Raw genomic sequence first — 19,216 nt, 5'->3', positions numbered from 1 at the left:
CCAATATGAATAGGAAGTGACCCTGAAATGCCCCAAAATCAACAGGAAGTGAAACGGAAATCCTCCCCAAACAACTGGAAAAGACCCTGAAATGCCCCAAAATCAACAGGAAGGGACTTTATATAAACAGGAAGTGATCCTAAATGACCCCAAAACTACAGGAAGTGACCCCCCAAAACAACTGGTTGTGACCCTGAAATGCTTCAAAATCAACAGGAAGTGACCCAATATGAATAGGAAGTGACCCTGAAATGCCCCAAAATCAACTGGAAGTGACCCTGAAGTGCCCCATAACCAACAGGAAGTGACTCTTTATGAACAGGAAGTGACCCTGAAATGCCCCCAAAACAATAGGAACTGACCCAATATAAAAACGTAGTGACCTGGAAATCCCCCCAAAACAATAGGAACTGACCCAATATGACCCTGGAATACCTCAAAATCAATAGGAAGTAACCCAATATGAACAGGAAGTGAACTTGCAATCCTTCAAAATCAACAGGAGGTGACCCAATATGAACAGTAAGTAACACTGAAATAATAATAATAATAGTAATAATAATACATTTTATTTGTAGAGTTTACCAATGTTCAAAGACGCTTTACAGTTGGAAAAAAACAGCAAACAACGTGAACAGAACAAAACAAAGAAAAAACCAATAAGTTTAAAGGTAGTTTAAAAAGGCAGTTCTAGTGATTTGGTTGACGTGCAAGTCGAATCTTAGTTTATTGTCGAAAATGATACCTCGGTTGCTGGAATGTGTTTAGAGAGGCAGGATGCAGTTGGTGATGATGGCTGCAGGGTCGATGATGATTATGTCCGATTTGTTACTGTTGAAGTGTGGATTCCGTGCTGTGCGAGATTTGTTTTGTGGAGATGTAAATTTGTATGTTGTCAGCACAGTGAAATTGGAGTCCAAGTTTACGGGTGATATGACCAGGGGGGGGCACGTAGAGAATGAAGAGAGGGGGACCAAGAACTGAACCTTGGGGGACACCTTGTGGCAGGGGAACAGGAGGGGATGTGCAGGGATTGTTATTGATGAATTTTTGTCGGTCGGTGAGGTAGGAGCGAAACCAGGAAAGTGGAGTGCTAGTGATGTGTACAGATTCTAATCGGGAGAGCAGGATGTTATGGTTGATTGTATTGAAAGCAGCAGTGAGGTCCAGGAGGATGAGGATGTTAGTTGTCCAGAGTCCGAGGAGAGGCCCCTGAAGCAACTGGAAGTGACCCTGGAATGCCTCAAAATCAACAGGAAGTGACTCCATATGAACAGGAAGTGGCCCTGAAATACTTCAAAATAAACAGGAAGTGGCCCAATATGTGTGGTTTTCGTCCTGGCCGTGGAACAGTGGACCAGCTCTACACCCTCGGCAGGGTCCTCGAGAGTGCATGGGAGTTCGCCCAACCAGTCTACATGTGTTTTGTGGATCTGGAGAAGGCGTTTGACCGTGTGCCTCGGGGAGTCCTGTGGGGGGGTGCTCCGGGAGTACGGGGTACTGAGCCCCTTGGTAAGGGCTGTTCGGTCCCTGTACGACCGGTGTCAGAGTTTGGTTCGCATTGCCGGCAGTAAGTCGAATTCGTTCCCAGTAAGGGTTGGACTCCGCCAAGGCTGCCCTTTGTCACCGATTCTGTTCATAATTTTTATGGATAGAATTTCTAGGTGCAGCTGAAGCGTTAACGGGGTCCGATTTGGTGACCTCAGCATTAAATCTCTGCTTTTTGCAGATGATGTAGTGCTGTTGGCTTCATCAAGCCATGACCTCCAACTCTCAGCTGAGTGTGAAGCGGTTGGGATGAAGATCAGCACATCCAAATCCGAGCCAATGGTCCTCAGTCGGAAAAGGGTGGAGTGCCCTCTCTGGGTCAGGGATGAGAACCTTCCCCCAATGGAGGAGTTTAAGTATCCTTAGGGTCTTGTTCACGAGGGATGGTAGGAGGGAGCGGGAGATCGACAGGCGGATCGGTGCAGCGTCTGCAGTAATGCTGTTTTCTGAAATTTCCAGGTTCGCGGTGAATCAGTAACAGGCACACTTTTGCTCAATAGAAAATGTTTATTGATTAGAAAATGCAGAATAAATTACATTTATTGATTACAATCCCACAAGAACAAGCAACAAGCATCAAAAACAAGCATAACAAGGGTAACGATGACGCTAGATTTGAGTTTGTCAATCCCAGAATCCCCGCGCTACGTTACAGCACAACCAGGTGTCCCTTAGCTATGAAAATGGCTTACCGTGACAAATGAGCGGAAGCCAATGCTCCGGTAAGGCGGCAAAGGAACAAAGCCAGGCGATCCGTACGTGACCCGCTGGCGGACTTCACTGGTCGCCCGGAAATGCCCGGTTTTTGTAGGAACGCGCCACACGGGGGCAGAGACTGCTAACCTCCGCTCCCAGGCGGCACGGCCCCGTCCAATGACAAAGCTACTTTTGGTTCAGCCCCTCGAAAAAGGGGCTTTTCTTTGCGTGGTTCCCAGGTTGCGCCGTCCGGTAGTAGATGTTGTGTTCCCACGGTAAATATTATGAGTGCAAAACAAGTTATCTCGTGAGATTCCCTCCTAACTATGGAACCCAGGCGTGTAAGAAACAATCAAAACAAGTTATTTCGTGAGATTCCCTCCTAACTTGTAACTCAAGGTAAAAAACAATAGAAGTTGTTACAATCTAGGTCACAGAAGCAATCATACATCACAAAGGCATAATGTAATATTTTCCCCCATCAAATGCGGACTCTGCACCGGTCTGTAGTGGTGAAGAAGGAGCTGAGCCGAAAGGCAAAGCTCTCGATTTACCAGTCGATCTACGTTCCTACCCTCACGTATGGTCACGAGCTGTGGGTCGTGACCGAAAGAATAAGATCCCGGATACAAGCGGCCGAAATGAGTTTACTCCGCAGGGTGTCCGGGCTCTCCCTTAGAGATAGGTTGAGAAGCTCGGTCATCCGGGAGTGACTTGGCGTCGAGCCGCTACTCCTCCGCGTAGAGAGGAGCCAGTTGAGGTGGCTCGGGCATCTGGTTCAGATGCCTCCTGGACGCCTCCCCGGAGAGGTGTTCTGGGCATGTCCCACCGGCGGGAGGCCCCGGGGACGACCCAGGACACACCGGAGAGACTGTCTCTCGGCTGGCCTGGGAACGCTTTGGGATCCCGGCGGAGGAGCTGGTTGAAGTGGCTGGGGAGAGGGGAGTCTGGGCTTCCCTGTTAAAAAGCTGCTGCCCCCGCGACCCGACCCCGGAACAAACGGAAGATGTTGGATGGATGGATGGCCCAATAGACCCCACTCACATGACGTCACAACCACGCCTCCGCGCCATATTGTCCGTCAACTCGTCGTGTTTACGCATTACCGTGACGTAAATTCCTCCTATTATGGCGTGTTTTTCTGCTCGTTAACATTAATAATCAAAATGGTGAAGGCGTGTGTGGCGGTTGGTTGCAGTAACAGAGAAGATAGACGGAGAAGACGGAAAGACTTGAAGTTCTACCGTATTCCGAGAGACCCGGAGAGGAGAGCGAGATGGACGGCTGCAATTGATGAGAAAACTGGGCACCAAACGATCACCACAGATTATGTAGTAGTCATTTTATACCTGGTAAGATGCATTTAATATATATTTAGAGGGTTTTGGGCTGACAGCCACAATTAAGATCATTGCGAGGCTAATCGCCGACAACTACAGTTTCAAATTCAAGATGTTTATTTCTTCCGCCATCATTATTTTTTGAATAATATTTAGCTGGTACCAAGTGAAAGAAGCTGGCCTCGTCTCCGGATCATCAGTTAAACAGGGGTGTCCAAACTTTTTGCAAAGGGGGCCCAGATTCATTCATTCATTCATTTTCCATGCCGCTTATTCCTCACGAGGGTCGCGGAGGTGCTGGAGCCTATCCCAGCTAACTTCGGGCAGTAGGCGGGGGACACCCTGAATTGGTTGCCAGCCAATCGCAGGGCTCAAGGAGACACACAACCATTCACGCACACACTCACACCTATGGACAATTTAGAGTGTTCAATCAGCCTACCATGCATGTTTTTGGGATGTGGGAGGAAACCGGAGTTCCCGGAGGAAACCCACGCAGGCACTGGGAGAACATGCAAACTCCACACAGGAAGGCCGAAGCCCGGGATTGAACCCTTGATCTCAGAACTGTGAGGCAGACGTGCTAACCACTCAGCCACCGTGCCGCCGGGGGGCCAGATTTGGTGTGGTAAAAATGTCGGGGGCTACCTTGGCTGATTTACATAGAACAATATATTTAAACAAATTTTAGCAAGCCCTTCTGTGTGTCACATTTGCTTTATTATTATTTTTTTAATTCATAATTTCGCCTTTGTGGCGTTCTCTTTTGACACTCGGGCTCTTGCGAAATACTGCTGCTGTGAAATTAAACTAGCTTCAAGTTGCTGTAATTTCTCGCTGCGTATCTTCCCTGTAATGTACATGTCAGCGTGTCTTGTTTGGTAAAATCGCGTCACATCGAACTCTTTGAAAACAGCGACTGTCTCTTTGCAAATGAGGCAGACACAGTTGTTGAGTATTTTATTGAAGAAATAGTCCAATATCCACCTATCCTTGAAGCGTTGGCCATCGCAGTCAACTTTTTTTTTTATTGATTGTCGCCATTTTAGAAAATTGGAAGTAAAGGGTCACACGGGGTAATGTTGCTTGGAGTGCTGCTCTTAAAGTTTTTCAAAGTTTCGTGTGAATAGACTGAGTTTCTGTGGACAAGATAGTTGTAGATATCAGGGTAGCAGATGTCAGGCAGAGACGGCGAAGACAGCGGGTCGAAAAATATCGATTTAGGCATCAAATATGGCTCTGGCGAATGGATAGACTGAAGCTTTTCCACATAACTCCTTATATGCAACGCATCCAATGAGTTTACAGCGTCTGAAAGCACCGGGGCTTCCATGAATTGCATTATAAATTGCACGACAAATTGAAACCATTGAGAATACGGAAAACACTGACGGACGATATGGCGGCCGGATACAGCGACACGTCATTCTGTAACGTTGGTGAGTAGGGTCTATATCTACTGGAAGTGAACCTGAAACGCCCCCAAATCAACAGGAAGCGACTCTGAAATTCCACCATATCAACAGGAACTAACTCAACATATACCGGAACCCGGAAATTTTGGAAAACATATTGGCCACTAATGTTTTCCGAAATTTCCAGGTTCGCAGTGAGTCAGCAACAGGCACACATTTGTGAAACATACGATGTTTATTGATTAGAAATTGCAAAATAAATGAGGTTTATTGATTACAATCCCACAAAAGCAAGCAAAAACAAGCATAACATGGAATAACAATAACGCTAGATCTAGATTGTCACTTGTTACGTCTAAAATCCCCGCGCTACTGTTAAAGCACACAAGAACACAAGAAACAATAACGCTAGATATAGTTTGTCAATCCTAAAATCCCCGCGTTACCGTCAAAGCACAAAAAGATGTTCCTTAAAATGAGTGGAGAGCCAACACCCCGGTCAGAGTGGCAAAGGAACACGGCCGAGCGATTTCATACATTGATCCTACGGCAGACTCTGACAGTGTTCAGCGTCGCCCTGCTATTCGTTCCCAGCCCCCACCTCTCTTGGCTAGGCTGGGCCGCAATCCCGCGCACCGACGACGCTCCTACTTGTGAAGTAGCCGCCTTAACCATTCTGCCATCACAGTTGGCTAATTAAGTTGCCTCAGAATCAACCCGATATCCAAACCATCACAGGAAAGCTACCATCGCAGTTTCTCCAAATATTCCATTTTCTAATGGATAATACATGAATCAATTTAGTTTTTAATCCCCAAAATACTTCACCTGCCCTATAAAACGTGATCATTCTCTGCCAGCTCCAAATCTGTTTTTGGGTCAGCGTGTAAGGGGCTTCCTTCCCAAGTAAGGAAACGAGGACATGCGTACGGAAGGGAAAAGGACAATTGAAGGCAGCTAGATGAGCTGATATCCCGAAGGGAGCCCATGCAAAAAAACTCCTGTCTCCTCCTTTTCCCACCCGCCTCCTCTCGCCGTCTTATCTGCACAAGGCCCCGCAGGCGGCACAGTATATCTCAGAGGTAATATTGTGACTTCAGGGAGCGCTTTGACAGATTGACCGCATTCGTCGCATTAATTGCCGGGCTTCTCATTGTCCGCAGACCCTCATCTCGAGGATGGCACTCCAGGGTCGCGTCTCAGCCCTTTCGGGGTCGAGGTTTAATCACCCGGCCTGGAGATAGTACGCGGTCGGCGTAAAGAAAACATTCTTCAACTAATCGCAGAGTAGCCTCCCTCCCTCCCTCCTTTCCTCACCTTCAGGCTCGCCTCCTTCCCTTTCGGCCCATCGCGATTTGCGAGTCTATTCTTGTTTAGCCTCTTAGCAAAGAGGATACAAAAGCCGTGACACTCTTAGCCGAGGCGCAGCGGGGGGAGCTCGTGCAAACTCCTCGCCGCAGGTGTCTTTTCCTATTCGGACCCTCCGGCGTGCCCTAACTGCTCGGGATGTCGGGAGTTGAGTTTAAAGAGATTGTTCTTTGTTTCTTTTTCCAAATACAGCAAAGAGATGTAAATATGGATGTGTGGAGTAGGGTACGACACTTGTGACAATATAGGTCAGGTTAGGTTCAAGCTAGGGGTGGGAACCTCTGGGCAGTTGACTTCCATGTGCTTGCATTGTTTCCAACTCTTAAAGGGAACCACACATAGGCAGAGTTTGACTTTTGGGGCAGGAGGGGCACTACATGTTGATGACCCTGAAACGCAGTGTCAGCAATAAAATGAACTTACAAGAATATTTACAGTGTCCTCCATGTTTTTTTTGCTCCCGATCACGAACGTTTTAGTTTGAGTATCTGCCGATCGCGATATTTCCCGATCCGATTGCTTTTTTTTTTTTGCTCCCGATTAAATTCCAATCATTCCTGATATTTTTTCCCGATCATATACATTTTGGCAATGCCTTAAGAAAAAAATGAATAAAACTCGGACGAATATATACATTCAACATACAGCACATAAGTACTGTATTTGTTTATTATGACAATAAATCCTCAAGATGGCATTTACATTATTAACATTCTTTCTATGAGAGGGATCCACGGATAGAAAAACTTGTAATTCTTAAAGGATAAATGTGACTTTGTATATTGTGACTAAATATTGCCATCTAGTGTATTTGTTGAGCTTTTAGTAAATGATACTGCAGCCATTCAACCCAAATGCATGATGGGAAGTGCAACCATGACTGTGCATAGGGGCACCAATTGATATGTCTTCTCTGCTTTGGGAAAGAACATCGGGTGATAAGAAAATGATCAATTACTACCTTTCTCCCCCACATTGCCTCCCACGTTAAATTTAATTGCTGAGAGAGGTAATGTAAAACTTTAGCCAAATAAAAAAAAGCTCCAAAGGCTGTCAAAATTCTCTCTACTCTTTATACGGTGCGGTTAGCTCTATATATTGGCATAACGGCGCCTTAATAGAGTGAACGTTACAATGTGCGAGTGGGTCGTGCAGCGCATGCGTTAATTATTTAACGTGATTAATTAGGAAAAAATAATTACCGCCGTTAACACAATAAATTTGATAGCCCTACTTTAAGCCAAAACTACTCTGGATGAGTGCAAGACGTTTTGTCTGTAACGTTATATACAATTAGAAAACGATTAAAAAATAAAAAAAATATATATATTAAAAAAAGGCATGTCTGATATTTTTTTGCCGATTCCGATACTTTGAAAGTGATGTGATCGGATGCCGATCGATCGGGACATCTTTATCCATAATTATTGGCACCCCTGAAAAAGATTTGTTTTTTAGCTTCTAATATTTTTTTAAAATTCAAATAATATGGGACCTTCATGGAAAAAAAGAGAAAAATCCAGCCTACAATACAAGTGCATTCATTCAGTGGGGAAAAAAATCCCACATAAAGAAAAAAAATTATTCTACGTCAAATAAGGTGTGTCACAATTATTAGCACCCCTGGTGCTAATACTTTGTACAACCCCCTTTTGCCAACAAAACAAGGTTTTGGGACTGAGATGGCCATGGGATGAGCTTGATTATGTGTCTGGGGAACCATTTCTGTGTAGATTTGGCCATATGTTTAAGGTCATTGTCTTGCTGAAAGACCCAGTGACGACCCATCTTCAGCTTTCGGGCAGAGGGCAACAGATTTTGATTTAAAATGTCCTGGTATTTCAAAGCATTCATGATGCCATGCACCCTAACAAGGTTCCCAGGGCCTTTGGAAGCGAAACAACCCCAAAAATCTGAACCTTTTGGAATTTCTTACATTTTTGCATAAAATCACAATCAAATGTGATCTTTGTCAAAATCACACAGATGAAAAAACTGCTTGAACTAAAACCACCCAAACGTTTATAGGTTTCAATATTTTAATGAGGATAGCATGCAAACAATGCCAGAAGGGGGAAAATAAGTAAGTGAACTCTCTGCCTAAGGAGACTTAAAGAGCAATGGAAACCAATTTTTACTAAACAATTTAAGTCAGATGTGTTCCCAATCACTGATGAGTGGTATAAAGCTGCCCTGCCCACTATAAAACACACACCTGATAAGAATTGTCTTGATGAGAAGCACTGTCTGATGTGCATCGTGGCTCACAACACACAACGTCATGTCTGGAGGAAAAATGGAACAGCTCACCAATATCAGCATATCATCCCCAATGTGAAACATGGTGGCTGGAGCATCATGATTTGGGGCTGTTTTTCTGCCTCAGGGCCTGGACAACTTGCACTCATTAATGGAAGAATGAATTCCAAAGTTCATCAGGATGTTTTGCAGGAAAACCTGAGGGCGTCTGTCAGACAGTTGAAGCTAAAAAGAGGATGGATGCTGCAACAAGACAATGATCCAAAACACAGAAGTAAATCAACTTTGGAATGGTTTCAGAAAAACAAAATACACGTTCTGGAGTGGTCAAGTCAAAGTCCAGACTTGAACCCCACTGAGATGCTGTGGTATGACCTAAAGACAGCGATTCATGCCAGACATCCAAGGAATCTGAATGAACTAAAGCAGTTTTGTAGAGAAGGATCAATGTGCCAGACTGATCTGCAGCTACAGGAAGCGTCTGGTTGAAGTTATTGCTGGGGGAGGGGGCACAAAATACTAAACGTGATGGTTCACTTACTTATTTTTCCCCCATCTATAATTGTTTTTATACTATCCTCATTAAAAGATGAAAACCTATAAATGTTTGGGTAGTTTTAGGTAAAGCAGACAGTTTTTTCATCTGTGTGATTTTGATAAAGATCAGATCACATTTGATGGTGAATTTATGCAGAAATGTGATAAATTCCAAAAGGTTCAGATACTTTTTCATACCACTCCACCTCTAGTGACAGTCTTATTTAATGGATGTTATAAGTATGCAACTTCAGTATTATATACAGGATGTTATATGCTTGACAAACTGCCCACCGCTACCCTATAATCTTATTAGTGTTTTGACAGTGGGAATATCTAATATAAACGTGCCAAAACCTAATGCAAAATGACGTAATTTTGCCATTTTCGGTGAGTAAATACTTTATTAGTACACAGACGTGAACATAAAGAGCAACAATACTCATCGGCGTTCAATTCCGCGATTGCCCCCAAATGCTCCTGGAAAGCACCGGCGGGAATATTCCCGACATTTCTCCGAAATCGAGTACGGTGTCGTCACGGCCTTGATTTATCTGGCTGTCCTTTTTTGTTTTTTTGGAGGCTGCAATTTGGCTGAGTTGTCTTCATATTTCAAGCGTGGATGACAGACAGGGAGAGAAAGATGTTCTGAATTCCTTCCATGTATTGGAGACAATGCAGACATGTGTTCGTATCAGTACTTGAGATGTCAACGCGCACTAGAACTGCTATGATTTTTCGTTTTGATGACGTTAGGAAATTTCTGGCTGGCTGGAGCAGTGTTAGAGCGCTAAACGGTATTGACGGCACTGGACGTTCAATCCCTTTCGACCGGGAGGGAGCGAATGAACTAGGGCTGCAGCTACCGAATATTTTAGTGATCGAGTAATGGACTGAAAATTCTATCGATTAATCGAGTAATCGGATAAAACATATTTTTAGGTGAAGAGCAATTATAAATATACATGAGAAAACAAGACATTTCATCTAATATTGAGCCATTTTCAGTCAATCAATGTCTTTATTTTCAATTTACATTGTTGAAAACAGCACACAATTGCTTCTCAGATGTGACGAGAATAAAAAAAAGACCAATTCACTGCTTTCACTCCAAAAACCTTTTCTATTATTTATTTCTATTTCTTACCTAAAAATGCCATTACGCTTGATAACACACATCACTTAAAAGTTTGGTGTTTTTCCCACGTGTTTCAATTTAATTTCCATTTGTGTTAAGCCATTTTTAAGTTCTAGTTAAGTTTTAAGTTAGTGTAAACTGTAATTCCGGATAGAATTTTGAGTTTTTGCAGTGTTCAAAATAAATGTATTGTAACATATCAGGTTATAATATAGCGGGGATAATTGCATGTGTTCCTGAATGCACCGCGTGACGTGCGGGGGTGAAGGAGGTGCGAAAGAGCGAGAGACGTGCCTTCCTGTTGTTGTTCCACAAGTTCCCAAAAATGAAATAATTGTAACCTAACGAAGCGGGTGACTCTTTGTCAACGTTACAGTATGATACCTGCTGTATTGGAGCACATTAGGGGCCAGTGCTACTTGGTGTTTTATCCAGCAATGACGACTGAGCTAAAATTGACAGTTAGCTTTATCATATTTTCATTTTACAACCTCATCACTCTACAGCGCTATGTTTCACAGATTAAATAAAGCCTGTAGGTAAGACACATTAGCCACGCATCAACAGTGGTCTTAATAGAAACCTAGCCCTCCGCAGGGCTAAAGTTACGTACGTGAGCGAGTGACAGTAACGTTAACCTTATTAGCGCTGAGAACTGTACTTCTTTAAGATGGCGGCTGTTTACTAACACCGCTGACTGTCATTTCGCATCTAGTTCAACATGTGATATCTATGACACACATCAGATGCTACCTGCTACCACCGCATCACGCGAGCTAGTTTTTCGCAACGATGGCGTAGTTTGTAGTGGCTGTCGGCTGCAGAAAGGTTTTTTTATTGCTTCCTTTACGTACGTGACATCAGCGCGTTGTCCCGCATTAAAAGTAGTCCGGGCAAAACGTGATGCTTAGAGCTGGCAAAATTAAACAATTCCTCGAGGTGAATAAAATTACTTGGATCAGTTTTTAAACTCGAGTTACTCTAGTTGCTCAAGTATTCGTTTCAGCTCTACTTTGGTGTGCCACTGACTGTTGGTGAGATCAAAGGAGCTATCTGAGGCCTTCAGAAAGAAGATTGTAGACGCTTATGAGTCTGGTAAGGGATTTCAAAAGATTTAAAAATAATATAAAATCAGCCATTCCTCTGTCCAGAAAGTAGTCTATAAGTGGAGGACATTCAAAACAACTGTCAACATTGCCAGGTCTGGCCGTCCAAACAAATTCACCCCGAGAGCAGACTGCACGATGCTAAAAAAAGTCTCCAAAAACCCTAAAATGTCATCAACGGACCTACACCAGACTCTTGCTACTGTCGATGTGAAAGTGCATGCCTGTACAATCAGAAAGAGACTTCACAAGTTTAAAGTGTATGTCAACACCTGGGGAAATGCTAATATTCCATCATTTATCCATAAACGAATGCCTTTTGGATTCATATCATGTCACTTCGTGTAATTACACACATCGCAACACCAAGAAAATGAGAGAAATTTGGGTCAATTTCAAGCTAAAAAGACCCGCCCCCGAGATCCCGGAAATCTGGCAGATTGTGTGCGTGACATCAAAACAAGGAAACAACCGGCTCAGTGCTTTAGTACTGAATGGCGGCGATGATGGCGGACAATTACGTTTCTAGTTGCAACGACGAATCCGACGTAACGAACATTCTTCTAATGGTGAAGAGGAGAGTTATGAACCTTTCTTTGGTGTTTTGGGTTATCAATTTGAGCCCAAACGAAAGCCAATGCAGCCTAATGAAAGGATCATTGAGGGGAGCAATCACACCGATGAAACCCCGACAACAGTTCGTGTGGGAAACACCAAATGGTATGTTTTGCATTTCTTTTTGTGAAGCTGATACACCATGACCGCAAAATAAAGTAATGTACAGAATAATTATCATTTAATATGCTATCATCGGTTTCGCTCTGCCAACCGACACAAATATGAATGGGATTAGAGCAGGGGTCCCCGGTGAGATTTGGGTCTTTTTTTCACGGACCGGTGTCCCTCTTTTATATTCAGTTGGACTCTCAATGTTATCCATTGGTGCTAAAAAAACTATTTACATCACAAACATACATGTGCAACACGTAAATGGCGTAAATTAACGCTTAACGAGACGGCTAAGTCGTTAAGTGAGAGGGCTACGTGCAGTTGTTGTGTGCGCCAAACATGGCAAACGTAAGTTAATATTCCTTTCTTTAAAGAAAGTTTGTAGTGTGTACTTAGGGATCGCTGCATTCTTGGTCCTTTTTAATGTTACGCGCATGCCAACTTTGTCAGAACACAGTCAATGTGCGGCAGAAAAATACAGCAAATATAAAATAGCATTTGTTTTTAGCCCCGTCGTGTGAAGTGCAGGGAAAAAATACAACTCACCCGCTGAATCAGAAGGAGGGCTGAGTTTGTTTCGTTGAGACGAAATGGGAGCGTGAGAGAAGCTAGCATCAAGCTAGCGATGTTGGAAATTGTAGCACAGTTTTCAGCGCGCTCCAAGCGATGTCGGGATATTCCGAAATGACTTTAATCCAGAACTTCGGTAGAGTTGTTGTCTCAAATGTACGTTTAAGTCGCCGTGATTTGCGATCTCTACAAGCTGATATTCCTGTTCCACAGACATGCTCGAATCACTCGATTTATTCACATACCGGTCACGAGTTCACTCCTTCGCATTTCGTGCGTCTTTAGTGATTGGGAAGTAGCATAAATTTTGTTTTCTTTGAGGTTGTAGGCACATCTTCTGGCTCGTCAGGTTCCCGTTTCCCTGTAAAATTGCAAAATTGCAAAATTAACCCTCTTAGCACTGACGAACTTTACTCATTGTCTGCGTAGTCCAGCTCTTTTTCTCACGTTCGGGAACTCATGGGTACTACATTGCGACAAATGGCAATTTGTAAACCACATAGCATGACATATTTGAACCATTTTAGCGATTTTTTTGATAGAACAGGGACGCAACTCTCTCGTCGATAAACAACGATGGCACCTGCCTCGATCTTTTGTTTCCTTGTTATGACGTCTCCGCCCCATTCGGCTGTTTCCGGAACACTTTCGGAAATGTTCGTCATTTTCGCGATCTATTTTCGATAATTGCTCATTAATGTGATTGATTTTTTTGTTAACTTTATCAATATTTGTTATCTTGGCACATAACGGTTCTATTGATGTCTCACACCCCCTTTGCGTTTTCATACCCTTTAACATTCATGGGAGGTGTACAAGGAGGTTTTCCAGAGTGAATGTAGACAAAGACTAGGACTTCTGGAATAATGTCCTTTGGACAGATGAATCTAAAATGGAATTATTTGGACACCAGAACAGAGGACATGTTTGGCGTTAATCCAAAAGAGCATTCCAGGAAAAGAACCTCATACCAACTGTGAAGCATGGAGGTGAAAGTATCATGATTTGGGGATGGTTTGCTGCAGCAGGACCTGGCCAGCTCACCATCATAGAATCCACCATGAATTCTATTGTGTATCAGAGGGTGCTTGAGGAACAAGTGAGATCATCTGTGAAAAAAGTTAAAGCTGAAGCGAAACTGGACCCTGCAGCATCACAATGACCCAAAACATACCAGTAAATCCACCAAGCACTGGCTAATAAGGAAAAAAATAGAAAGTCCTGGAATGGCCGAGTCAAAGCCCAGATCTTAATCCCAATTGAGATGCTGTGGGGTGACTACATGCAAGAAACCCCTCAAACATCTCACAGCTGAAAGTATTCTGCGTTGAGGAGTGGGGCAAGCTCTCTTCAGACCGATGTCAAAGACCGTTAGATGGCCGCAAAAAGCGTCTCACTTAAGTTATTTCAGCTGAAGCGGGTAATACTAGCTATCGGGTGGTAGGGTGTCCTAACTTTTTCCTCGGTTAGAATATGCATTTTTGTTGATATAATTAATTTAATGAGTAAAACAATGTTAATTTTTGTTGTTTGCCTGCAATTAAATCACTTTCTTTTCCAGAGATAAAGAAAAACATGATCAGACATTAATATGTGAACATTTCTTGATAAAGAGCTGAATATTTAATGGCAGTGTTGTTACGGCGTTACTAACGGCGTTATTTTTTTCAGTAGTGGGTAATCTAATTAATTACTTTTCTCATCTTGGCAACGCCGTTACCGTTACTGAGGACGGAAAGGCATGCGTTACTATATTGGTCGAAAAGTCTGAGGGAGACGGACTCACCGAGTCGACAGAGCAGAGCAGGAGTGTGGAGGAGGCAAGAAAGTTGTGACGCCGAGCAAACGCGATGCTAGGTAGCTCCAATAATACATGTTGTAGCCGATAGCCTGCAAACTACGCCCGCATGTTATGGTAGATATGGTAGACATGGTAGATATCACAAAATGATAATGATAATGCAAAATGACAGACATGGCACTAAATGCGTTAGTAGACAGCCGCCATCTTGAAGCAGTAGACTTTTTAGGACGGCTCTGTTGTAGAGAACCTTCCTAGCGAACCTAAGTAACTTTTTATATAAAATACTTCTAAATCGGCAAAATCTTGACTTGAATCTATCTTTAAATCATGAAACGGTTTTAAAACTTTCATATGTCGAAAGTAGAGAGAAGGGAACTAATGCAATAATGGGAGCAATTCTAACAACTTTTAACAGTTGATTCAGGGTAAAGAGTAAATTAGGGTAAAGAATTGGGCTCGGGCCAATTGTACCAAAAACCTTCACAAAAAACTTCACATAGTGTGGCCAATGTTTTTTTTTTTTTTTTTTTTAATTGAGGAAAAAAAAAAAAGTAATTATCACCAATTACTTTGCCAAGTAACTAATTACTCTTACATTCAGGTAATTGAGTTACTAACGCAATTACTTTTTGGGAGAAGTAATTTGTAACTATAATTAATTACTTTTTTTCAGTAAGATTAACAACACTGTTTAATGGGGTGTCCTAATTTTTTCACATGACAGTATATAGGCGAATTCCCAGAGCCGTACCTACATTGCTGAATCCATTTTTGGCGATTCCGTGGGTTCCACTGGTTTGATTTTGTAGTTTTAACTTTGTCTACGCACTAATTACTTCAACCGCACTTCATGTCTAAACCGGAAGTCTGTAGCAGAAAATGTCAAAGATTGTGCCGCCCAATTTTCACTCAGGAAACTTGTCTATATGAGATGTTGTCTGTCCCTTTAAGTCATTAACTGACTTAAAAATCTCCACAATGGGGCGCGTTTTTTTGAGGGCAGACACACTCCTTTCGCGGCCCATCCCCCACTGCGCACCCACACACCTGCTTTGTGCTGTCACCTGATCCACTCTGCGCTCACCTGTAGATGTAATCTGTGAAGAATTGCCTCCAGTCTCCCTATCTGACCTCTGCTACTTTTTAGGAAGAAAGGCTTGGCGACACCTGGATTGCAGGGGAGGCTGAAAGTTAAACCAGCTTCTCGCTTTTCACCAGCTCACAAATGAGGAAAACATCCATCTTTTCCCCGATTTTCTGGTTAATGCCTGGCGCTTGGTGAAGTGTAAACCTCCTTCTTGATGTTATTCGACGGCCGGATGCCATTTTCTTGAGATTTTGTCTCGATCTTTGGGCAACACATAGTTGGAAATTGAGACTTTAACGAGGTGTGCAGCTATACAATAGGGAGAAAAATGAATCCTTTGATACTTGAATTAACATTTTACTCGGTCAGTGCTATGGATGATGCTAAACGTCCAATCACGTGGTGTTCAATCAGCCTTCTGTATAGGAGTTTATCAGTAGTTAGACGTCCAATCCGTTTAAAGTGGGAGGTCTGAAAGTAGATAAAAGAACATTCAGTCTAGGGCTGCAGCTATCGAATATTTTAGTAATCGAGTAATTGACAGAAAATTCTATCGATTAATCAAGTAATCGGATAAAACAAATATATTTTTAGGTGAAGAGCAATTATAAATATACATGAGAAAACAAGACATTTCATGTGATATTGAACCATTTTCAGTCAATCAATGTCTTTATTTTCGACGTATATTGTTGAAAACAGCCAACAATTGCATCTCAGATGTAACTAGAATAAGAAAAAGACTAATTCACTGCTTTCACTCAAAAAACCTTTAGATCTTATTCAAAAAAAAAAAAAAATTATATATCTTACCTAAAAATGCCATTACGCTTGATAACACACATCACTTAAAAGTTAGGATTTTTTCCCCACGTGTTTCAATTGAATTTCTATTTGTGTCAAGCCATTTTTAAGTTCTAGTTAAGTTTTGAGTTAGTCTAAACTGTAAGTCCTGATAGGATTTTGAGTTTTTGCAGTGTTCAAAATAAATGTATGATACAGGCTGTATTGGAGCACATTAGGGACCGGTGCTACTTGGTGTTTTATCCAGCAATGACTACTGAGCTAAAATTGACAGTTAACATTATTGAGTTTTTATTTTACACCCTCATCACTCCACAACGCTATGTTATGTTAAAGCCTGTATGTAAGACACGTTAGCCACGCATCGACAGTGGTCATTATTAATAGAAACCTAGCCCTCCGCAGGGCTAACGCTACGTGAGCTTGTGACAGTAACGTTAATCTTATTTATTAGCGCTTAGCGCTCTTTATTAGCGCTTAGCGCTCTACTGCTTTAAGATGGCGACGGTTTACTAACGCTGCCCAGACGCGGCCGAGTCTGTCATTTCGCATCTAGTTCAACATACATGTGATCTCTATGAGACGCATCAGACGCTACCTGCTACCAACTAGCATCTTGCGGGCAAGTATTTAGCAACGTCGGCGTCGTGTGTAGCAGCTGTCTGCTGCAGTAAGTTTTGTTGTTTTTGTTTTTTTTGCTTCGTCCTCTACGCACGTAACATCAGCGCGTTGTCCCGCATTAAAAGTAGTCCGAGCAAAACGTGATACTTAGAGCTGTCAAAATAAACGAATACTCGAGGTGAATAAAATTACTCGGATCAGTTTTTAAACTCGAGTTGCTTGAGTATTCGTTTCAGCTCTAGTTCAGTCTCTTCAGCCGTCAAGCAGAAGAGTAAACAAATATAAATAAAGCATAGGAGGAAAATATAACTACATGATAGTATCGATGAGAAAACTATACAAAGTTAAAGAAAGGCTAGGCAACTTTTCACCCTTTAAAAAATATTGTCATGACATTTTTGATGATATGTCGACTGACAACTATTTGAATGTGTCAGGGAAACGCGGGCAGGCAGGTGGACCCAAATGCAGGGAAAGGGAGGCGAGGCAGATGAATGGTGCAAAAATGATTTAATTAAAGCCAACAAAAAACAAAGTACAAAACAAAGGCTGTGGTGATCCCAAGAAAGCACAGAGGCAAACAAGATTGTCACTAACAAAAGACTGGTTTTCAAAAAACTTACTTGGAACACGAGGGCTTGGATAGACATCGACATTGGCATAGACAATGACGCAACAAGGAGTGAAAAGAAAATGGGAGCTTATATACACACGCAGACAAGGGGATAACGAGAACGAGGAACAGCTGGGCAACACATGAGGATGCAGCTTGGCGGATACACTAGGAGCAGGTACAACAGGTGAAATCAATGGGCAAGTGGACAAGTCATACTAGGGGAAAACCAACACAAAACCTAACAGAATGACACCTCTTTTATGTCTCGAGGGCATCTGTATCGCTTTCACCGGTACTAATTAACTTTGAGGAGTGAATTCTGCAAAGATGGCAGAGCAACGGAGACAAAAAGTTTTGTCTGAGGAGGAAAAAGAATGGGAATTGAAAGAATCTGACCTGTTAGCCAGATTGCCGGAATCACACCTGCCGAACCGCCGGAACCCGCTAGCTCAATTCAAACGACCCAGGCCGGCGGAATGCCGACAACGTGGCCAAAAGGCCAAACTCCGTGCGCTCACCTTAGTCTTAACCCCTTGGAGTGACTTCATTTGAAAAGCTGGAAAACGGCTTCGAAACACAAGTTGACAGTTTATTCCAACTCAGTAGCAATCATACAGCACAGAGAGACCCAGGCGAGGAGGCAAACTGGATCCAGGGTCACCATATTAGTCAAAAAAAAAATCGTGAGAAAAATGACAATGATTAGTTAAACAATTAGTCTTTTAAAGGCTCTGGTGAGGCGGACTGTGGTCCAGAAAGAGGGTGTGTTTGGGCGTTATTTAGGATTATTCTCTGTTGTGGGTCGGGCAGGAGAGTTTCAGGCGTTATTATTGTCAGGGCAACGAGAGTTGAGGATTTTGCCATCCTCAGCGCCACGTGAGTGCTGAGTGTTCACTTCTCGGTCGAGTGTTACTCCGTTTCAGATGTTCTTGTGGCAAGACAAGATGTCCCGCTATTTGTTCTGGAATGTCCAGAAGAATTGATTGCTAGATTTGGTGGTGCAGACGTGGGTGTCTTGCCTATTCCCTGGTTGTCAGCGTCAATCTTGCTCAGTCAGCTGAATGACGGGTGCCTTGGACTTCCGTGGTCACAAGGCGTCCTGTATATTTCTGCCCTTATCAGCCCGTTGTCTTGGCGCTGCAAGTTCTTATCTGTCCAAGTCCCAACTGTTCATAATATCAAATATATTCTGCTTGTTTTTCTTAAACTATGGAAGAAATGTTATTTATTTTATATTGAGTGTGTTAGAGTAATACAAACAGTCAAATAGTAAATACGAGAAAAGATACTATTCCCTAATTATGTTGAGTGTGTTAGAGTAATACAAACAGTCAAGCAGTAAATACGAGGAAAGATACTATTCCCTTCATTCACCCTGTTAGAATATGTCTGGGTCTCGGAATTTAGCCCTAAACACTGTCCTTCAATATTCCGTAAAGTAACAATATGAAGTATATATATACATTATAATTGAAGTTTGTGAACGCTACCTTTGAAATTCCCTGGCCCGTCGCCATTATCGCTGTCTTGTTGTTGTGTTACTTTGCCAGCGCGTGCCGTGCAGTTAGACAGCGTGAG

General features: G+C 42.7%; 1 protein-coding gene across 2 annotated transcripts in view; it reads left to right on the top strand.

The window, feature by feature from the left end:
* The window catches only part of adamts6 (ADAM metallopeptidase with thrombospondin type 1 motif, 6), a 128,644-nt gene that overhangs the window by 32,684 nt on the left and 76,744 nt on the right, over nucleotides 1-19,216 (top strand). The window lies entirely within an intron of this gene.

The sequence above is a fragment of the Corythoichthys intestinalis genome, chromosome 17 (genome assembly GCF_030265065.1).
Source record: "Corythoichthys intestinalis isolate RoL2023-P3 chromosome 17, ASM3026506v1, whole genome shotgun sequence".
Taxonomy (NCBI): domain Eukaryota; kingdom Metazoa; phylum Chordata; class Actinopteri; order Syngnathiformes; family Syngnathidae; genus Corythoichthys; species Corythoichthys intestinalis.
The sequence above is the reverse complement of the archived record's forward strand: the minus strand, read 5'-3'. Positions and strand labels throughout refer to the sequence as shown.